The 7,497-nt window shown below is 48.0% G+C and overlaps 1 long non-coding RNA gene across 1 annotated transcript; it reads left to right on the top strand.

Moving 5' to 3' along the window:
- The first annotated feature begins 2,446 nt into the window (after window positions 1-2,446).
- LOC308505696 lies at window positions 2,447-6,775 on the top strand. Its single transcript, XR_013994613.1, has 3 exons — window positions 2,447-2,664; window positions 3,319-3,445; window positions 6,117-6,775. It is a non-coding gene; the product is annotated as an uncharacterized lncRNA (long non-coding RNA).
- Window positions 6,776-7,497: the final 722 nt, after the last annotated feature.

Consider the following 7,497-nt stretch of genomic DNA (forward strand, 5'->3'; position numbering starts at 1 on the left):
ACCCAAATCTATTAGTATTTCACCAGAGAGCCTTACACTGCTGGCTTTCCAACCATACAGAAGACACTCATGGGGGAGACAGGGAGAAGGCATAAATAAGACACAGATTGGAGACTTTTTGATGTGTTTAGCACATTTTTGTGACTTCCTTTAATACCACAGACCTTGTATTTCCTCCCCCCCCCACCCATTCGAACAAAAGACAAGACTGAAATGGGGGTGGAGGGGAGGGAGATCCATTCAATAAAAAGTTCTGTTTGCCTAATTAGCATTTTTAACGCAAACGCTGAAAAGGGGAGGTAAAAAAAGAAACTGGGAAGAGAAGAATGAATACCACAGCTGAGTAACTTCAGATATAAAAAGTCCCTTCATTAAATCAGTTGTTTTTAAATTCATAATTGAACTTAAATAAGGAGCGACCTATAGGCAGCTGTTTCTAATATCGAGTCCCCACCACACATGAAAGACGCATTTATTCCAGCAGCCGCCTCCCTACCCTTGGGTGTTATCAGCTGAACATGTTTTGAACCTACCTAATGCATTTGAGGTAGCTTGGGTTTATTTTTCTTTCAATAAAATAAATGGTTTTGTAATTAAATTTCTGCACTGCCTGTGCTTAATGGTTACATTGACAAGTGCTAATGTATGGCAAGAGAATGAGTTTGAAATGAAACATGCTGTTTTTGAATCTGCAAGCAATTTTGCAGTGGGGCAATCAAACCCCTCATGCCAGCGAAACATTTTCATTAATCTGCTCGCTGCACCCCTGCCCACTCGGCCAGCCAGGAGGACACTTCTTTGCCCACCCCCTACCCTTGCCCACCCCCCACCCTTGCTTTTTGCTCAAACACACACACACACACACACACACACACACGCACTTGCGCGCACACACATACACACACACACACACACACAACTATCATGAAGCGAGCCGTTGTTTGAAACCATTTTGTGGTCTCTGGCAGGCGGGCCCGTGGAAATTCGCTGACTTTACACCGTGAAATGTTGCAGCTGCTCCTCCGAAGGGACTGGCTGCCTCAACGTTTCAATCCCTGGCAGCCAGTCAACAAGAAAATCTGTCCCTCTGTTTTCCTTTTTTTTTTTTTTTTAACTTTTCCCCCTTAGCCAAATTTATTTTTGAATAAATCTTCTCATAGAAAATAGAGAACGGCTATTACATATCTGGACTCGGTGTGCGCAAACCACTTCAAGCCATGGCAAAGGCGGCTGCCTTTCCAGCCTTGCGCTTGTCGAACGTTCATGAATGGAAACCTGGACGGCCAGTTGTGGCCTTGGCCGGCTCCACTTCTGCCCGCCGCCTGGGGAGGGGAGCCTGCAGCTCCCTCTCAGGCCTGCAACAGGTACAGACAGTGGGCCCTCAACCCCTGACCTGTCCCTTCCCCAAAGGCCTGTGTTTCCTCTGGCCACTAGAGGGATGGCTTCCCAAGGCAGTGACTGCTCTGGAGCCTCCTAGACCCCTCATCAAAGGTCAAGGATACACAAGGCCCACAAGCTGTAAGGCGCATGGGGAAACAGAGAGCAATGGGGTCTCTGGCTCAGTGGCTGCCCACAAGGTATGCGACTCAGCATTTTCCCTCCAGGCGGTGGGAGAGGAGCCAGGGGCTGCCCACATGAGTGCTGACTCACCGGCAGGGCAGCCAGAATCACAAGCTGTCCTACCCCAGCACAGCTTTCTCTTCCTGTGTGCTCAGACAGTGTTTAGGGGAAGAGCTTCGGAGTGGTGCCGGCCTCCATGAGTTTGCTGCGGTAGAAGACAGAGGAGATGGCCGCTTGCAGGTTTTCAGGAGCCTGACCGAAGATCTTAACATCTCAGAACTCCCCTGCCTATTTCCTAAGGTCTGAGGAGCGTTTAATAGTGGACGAAGCCTCTCATTTCATAAGACTGAGGAACTCCTTGGAAAGGAAATATAGGGACTTCTGTCTCCACTATGGAGTCTCTGTGGGCAAAGCCCATGGTGAGAGGGTGAAAGAAAAAGCATTAGTTAACTAGTATCTGAACAGCAGGGAGAGGAGAACTCTTGGAAGCGGAGCGGGCAGGAAGTGGGGGGACTAGTGTCATAGCTACCAGACATATTCACAGTGGCCCTGTAAAGAAGTAGAAAGTTCCTTGATTAAACGACTGCTCATAGACTTACAGAAGAATTAGAGACTTAATCTGATCCAAGGTAAAGGGCAGAGGAGAGGCCCATGTCCCAGCAGGAAGAACGGAAAGATCATGAGAAAATAAAGCAGGAGTGAGCATTGGCTGAGTCTGAGCTGGGATCCTGATGAAACTAAGATGAAAACTATTGTGAAAGCACAGTCATCTGCCACTCAGCCCACCACTACAGTGATTATCCTATTGCGCCCATGCAGCAGTGGAACACATTAGCGATTCACTCACTCATGCATTCAATAAAGAATAAGTTCTCATTATGACCAAGTCATGTTGCTGGGTTTTTCAGGGCACAGGCATAACAGAGACACGGGCTTCCCTCTCAAGGATGAAGTAAGTGCTATGATGGAGATACAAACAAAATGCTACGTGACTTCAGAGAAGGAAATGGTGAGCTGTGCCAGCAGGAATAACAGAAAGCTTCATGGAAGAGACGAGCCTTCCAAGATGAGTAGGATTTCAAAAGAGGAGCATGATGTTCCAAGGTAAGGAAGCAGCATAACAGGGAGGTATGAAAGTAAGAGTTGTGTTTGGAGAATGAAGCGTAATCCCAAATGAAAAGAGGATAAGGTAAGTGCCTGTGTAGGGTGTGTGTGTGTGTGTGTGTTGGTGGGGGTGGGAAAGGTGGTGGGAAATGGAACTGAAGTTAAGATGAGGCCATATTGAGATCCATGTATAGAAGCTATGCTTTATTTTGCAAACCACAGCCACCCCTTAAAGGTGTTGGATGGGGCTAAGTGAGGAAGTGGTGATGTACGCCTATGTGTGAGCCATTAAAACAAAGGGGGGGGGTGGCCGAGGAGGGACGATAGTGGATACAAGCAGACCAGAGGCTATTTCCTAGCCCAGGTCATAAAGGAGGAGGGCAGGCAAGGCACAGGTAGTGTTCCTGGAGAGAAAGGATGGATGCTGCGGACCCTGAGGGGCCCAGCGCAACCAGTTGGATGTGGTGGGAAGAAGGGGAGCACCAGCAAATAGTTTGCTATTTTCAGGGGGCTTGGGAAGATGCTCCTGGCCGTGATAGGGACAGCGAACTCTAAAAGACAAGTCGTTTTGGGGGGTGGGGAGGAAAACACCAGTTCCAATGGGATATGTGGAGTTGCAATTCTGGGTGGTGACTTTCATGAGACAATATCCAGGAGGAAGAAATGGACCAGAATAGAAGAAAGGCAGAACTCTGAGGAACATTCACACCGAGAAGTGTCAATACAGCAGACAAGAGGAAACAGCAGGGGAAGGAGGAGATGAGTCAAGAAGAAAACGGAGGTGAGTTTCAAGAAGAAGAACTGAAACACATTTCTGATGCTTCAAGGAGGCCCCAGAAAGGGAGATGGTGGTTGGGTTCAGCAACAGATGCTGGTTGTCTCTGGGAGGACAGTCCTACGTATAGGGGAGGTTGAGTGGGAAGTGAAAAGTAGAGGTAGCAAGAGTGGATTTATAGAAGTTTTACAGTGATGAGTGAAAGGAAATTTTCCTTGGGTGATTTACCCTTGAACAATATTCAACAAGGAACTGGTAAGGAGGGAGAGATTGAAAAGGCACCAGACAGGGGAGTCTCTGGTGAAACACGACCATGGGAGATGCAGAAAGGGGTGGAGGGATTCACCTGGGAATGCAGCAGGAAGAAGAGGCGATGGGCCAGAGAATGCTGAGATAAAGGCAAGGGGGAAATGAGAGTATTGGCATCCTCTTGGAGAAGGAACCAATAAGATCATGTGCGGAGAGTAGGGGGCGGGGATGGAGGTGATAGTAAGAGTGGGGTCTTGGAAATTTGAGGCAGCCAGGAAATGGGATAGAAAGTCAAGCAGGAATGGACGCTAGGGAGTTGAGCAGCACTGAGAACTGAAGATGGAAAGCTGGCTGTGCAGCAGCCTGGTGCGCATGGCTGTGACGTGTGCTCCAGCTGCTCTTAGCCGTCTGCTAGCAGGCACAGAAGCACAGAACATGCGGTGGGAATACTCGGGCAAGGGGTAGCATGGCAGCCGCAGTGGGAAGCAGGAGCAAGGAGCTTGGGGGCCAACCAGGGAGAATTTCACAACAGGACGCCTTTTAGTTGACATGTGAGAGCTTCACGTCCAGGACCAGCACAACCCTGTCTTGGGCTGAAATTCCAAGACCAGATTTGAAAAGGAAGGATTTTTTGTTGTTTGGGGTTTTTTTGTTTGTTTGTTTTTTGCATTACTTATATATTTGTTTTTATTTTTATATATATATTTGTTTTTATCCTTTGTATTGGCGTACAATATTATGTTAGTTTTGGGTATACAACAAATGATTTGACATTTATATACTTTACAATGTGATCACCATGCTAAGTAACCATCTGTCCTTGTAGAACGTTATTACGATATTATTGACTATATTCCCTGTGCTGTACCTTGCACCCCTGTGATGTATTTATTTTATAACTGGAAGTTTGTACTTCTTATACCCCTTCGCCATTTATGCCCTCACTGCCCTCCACTCTGGCAACCATCAGTTTGTTCTCTGTATCTATGAGTCTGTTTCTGTTTTAAATTTAAAAATAACCACCACTGCCAGACAGAATTGTAAGCTAGAGGTTTAGAAAACTAACTCCCGTTGCAGCTCCCTCTCCTGCTCAGGCTGCCTGTGCTGTGTCATCGAGGGAGATAACTTCAACGTTTTACGTCTTTACTCCAATTTGCCCGCCTCTGGGACACATTCTGTTGATTTACTAGCTTCCTGGAAAAAAAAGGTGCTATTGAAATATGGGTATCCTTGCTCAGAAAGAGGTTTGTGAACTACAAAATTCTGTAGTTCTTGCCCTCTGGTTGCAGCAGTAAAAGAAAACAAAAACAAACGAACAAGCAAAACCAGTTTAGCTGAAACCTCATTGGTCTTTTGACTGGCTCTTGATGTTCAGTGGGGTTCTCAAAACCACACAGATACTGAACAAATCCTGCCCAGTTCGGTTTTAGGAAGTTAACCCTGTCAGAGTTTGGTCAGGTTTTCACCCTCCAGGATGGAGAATCCTGGAGTCGGTTGGTTACAGTCACCTAACGTGCTGACTCTTCTGACCGAGGCACCATCTTAGCCTTGACTGGAGTGAAGCAAGGATCAGAAGAGCTGAGGCTCATGGTCCAGGGTCAGGAAACCTTAAGCTGGGGGGGACAAGGCCAGAGGAGAGAGCCTGACGAGCCTCAGGTGCTGTGAACTGTGACTGCCCTAATTGGCAAGGGGTAGCGATTCCATGGGGTGTCTTCTTCCTGCACCCCCTTCAAGCATCATCATGTCCTTCCCAAAGCTCTAAGGAGACTTTTGAAGCCACTCATTCTCTCCTGTTAATGTTAAGCTCAGTCACTGTGTCGTTAGCAGGCCAGAGGGGGACAAAGAAAGTCAGCGTCCAAGAAAGCCCTCCCCAGTGTCAGCGCTGGGTTCTGTGCAGCCTAGAATCCCGTGACTGCTGGGACACCAGTCAGACCCAGATTGGGGTGGGGACTACCAGGAGCCTTCTCCATAGTCCTGCAGAGCATGGACTCAGCATCCAGGGCTCAGCTTTGGTGCTATGTCCCAATTCTCCTGTGAGCTCTCTGGATTTTCCACCAGGGCCACACTGAGGCAGAGGGAAGTTCATTTTAGTTGACTTCCCACTGTCTAAAGTGCTCGCGTCTTTCTCTCCCAAAGGAGCCAATTTACCAGCTTGAATTTGATAACCTACCAAAGCGAGGAAGAAGGAACTGATTATGACTGGGATTAACAATGTAGCAGACCCTTTGCTAGGTGTTCATGGCTGCTGAATTGTTTCACAGCATAGGTCTTTTTTAGGCGGCATTATCTCCATTTCACAGGTGAGGAGCTGGGTTGGAATCACATCTGGATGAAAGCCTAAGCCTGTGTTCCAGGTTTCATCTTACTGCCAAGTCCTTGATGCCATTATGTGCTGCCTTATAGCTGCCTCTGTCTCTCCACATTACAGAGTCCTCGTGTCCTGAAGCTCCATGTTGGTATCTGTGTGAGAGAGGATCAGACATCTGAATATGTTGGCTGGGAACCAACATATCTTTCATCAAGTATTCATTGAGACCTACAATATGCTCAGCAAGCGAAGAGAGACTTCCCATCTGCAAGGACCCAGCTACCTGCTCTCGAACCTAGAAAACCATGTCCACTTGCCTCATGTTCCCTGCAGTCAGGCCCCAGTGGCATGAATTGTCATTTCAAGATGCAGGACACACATCATGAAATAACTCTAAGGACCGGGGAGCCCCAAGAAGCCTCTTATTATGGCATCATGCTGCACCAGTGAGTCCCAGAGCAGCCTTCTTCAGTGGTGGTGAACGTGCCTGGGAGGCAGGCATGGTTTGTACCTTGCTTTGCTTCCTTCATGTGTTCACTAGAAGAAGTAACTGACACTGGAAGAGCAAAATGGCAGTGTTCTGGTGACAAGAAGCAGGTTAGCTCAGCATGCTGTAGCTGCTGATGCTTTCTGTCGTGGAACCGATCCAAGCATCATGATTCCCCCTTCCCTTGGTCCTCAGCCCTGTTAACACTTCCAGGAAGGAAACTACACAGAGGAAGGAAGGGAAAAGCGGTGGAAGCAAGGACAATTCCTACCACGAGAAGATGCCTGGCCTGGGATGGGGGAGGGTGGAACCTAAAGGTGGGCTGCTGAGAGGGGCAGGGAAGGCTGGATGCTTTGGGGCCAACGTGCTCATTATGAGAAATTTCTTAATGACTGTCAGTCCTGAGGGAGGCATGTGAGCAATGCCTGGCGCCAGCCATGCTTGCATGGGGCCTCCTGTCCAGATGGAAACTGTGTAGGGAGTGAGGGAGGAGAGTGCGAAGGGACCATGTGGCTGCTGAAGGTGACTGATGGCTTTGGGATGGCCAGACGGGCTCCTGGGCAATCAGGTTTTACTGGAAGGAGACAGAAAGACGAGAGACTTTCAGGTAAGAAAGAACCCCAGTTCCTGGTTTCTAGAACAAAGTTTTGTGGTTCTTTGAGTTTCATTTGTGTTCTCCACCTGCAGACCTTTCTTCTTTCAGTGCACATGTCCAAACCCTACCAGGCCTGCTCAGGCCTTCATGAAGCCGTCCCCTTCATGATGGTCTAACCTGGAGCCTCCCTCCCATGACCTGCCATAGGCACAAATGATACTGGTGTGAGATTCTCCAACAGAGACGTGGGTTCAGGGTGAATGCTTGTCTCCTCAGAGCCTCAATGTTACACAAAGACTCTGGGAGAACACGTTTATAAGATTTACCATATTAAAACATTGTCTGGATTAACATACAACATTGGCAAGGTTTAAATTAAAGCTGAGACTTCAAAGAAATTTCGTGAAGGTGGAGGGCCA

This window comes from Rhinolophus hipposideros (assembly GCF_964194185.1).
Source record: "Rhinolophus hipposideros genome assembly, chromosome: 12".
Lineage (NCBI taxonomy): Eukaryota > Metazoa > Chordata > Mammalia > Chiroptera > Rhinolophidae > Rhinolophus > Rhinolophus hipposideros.